A 451-nucleotide genomic window follows, 5' to 3' on the forward strand; every position below is an offset into this window, starting at 1 on the left:
TATATATATATATATATATATGCATATATTTTTATTGAAGATTCTTTTATTCTAACCCAAGTAATGGCAGCTTTAATTTTCTGTCAAAAATTATTCTCGAAAAAGCTATTGTAACAAATTAAAAATTAAAATCCAAATGATCCAGTCATAACAAAACCAAGGTAAATAATAAAAGTAAAACTTAAATGATATAACTATTATAAAAAAAAGGCGCTAAAAGAATATATGTGTTTCTCGAATAGAACTTAAGTAGTATGTTACGTATCTTTTTATTATTGCAACTCAAGTAGTAGTAGTTTTAATTATTCTTCAAAAATATTCTTATTGCAGGTGCTCTTATTCCAACCCAAGTAATAGCAGCTTTAATTCTCTGTCAATAATTACACAGGCCTGCATGGTTTTGTTGATTGGGATTTAACTATGTTTTCTTACGTAATTTTTCGCGCTGAAT

The sequence above is a fragment of the Trachymyrmex cornetzi genome, unplaced genomic scaffold (genome assembly GCF_001594075.2).
Source record: "Trachymyrmex cornetzi isolate Tcor2-1 unplaced genomic scaffold, Tcor1.1 scaffold143, whole genome shotgun sequence".
NCBI classification, from domain to species: domain Eukaryota; kingdom Metazoa; phylum Arthropoda; class Insecta; order Hymenoptera; family Formicidae; genus Trachymyrmex; species Trachymyrmex cornetzi.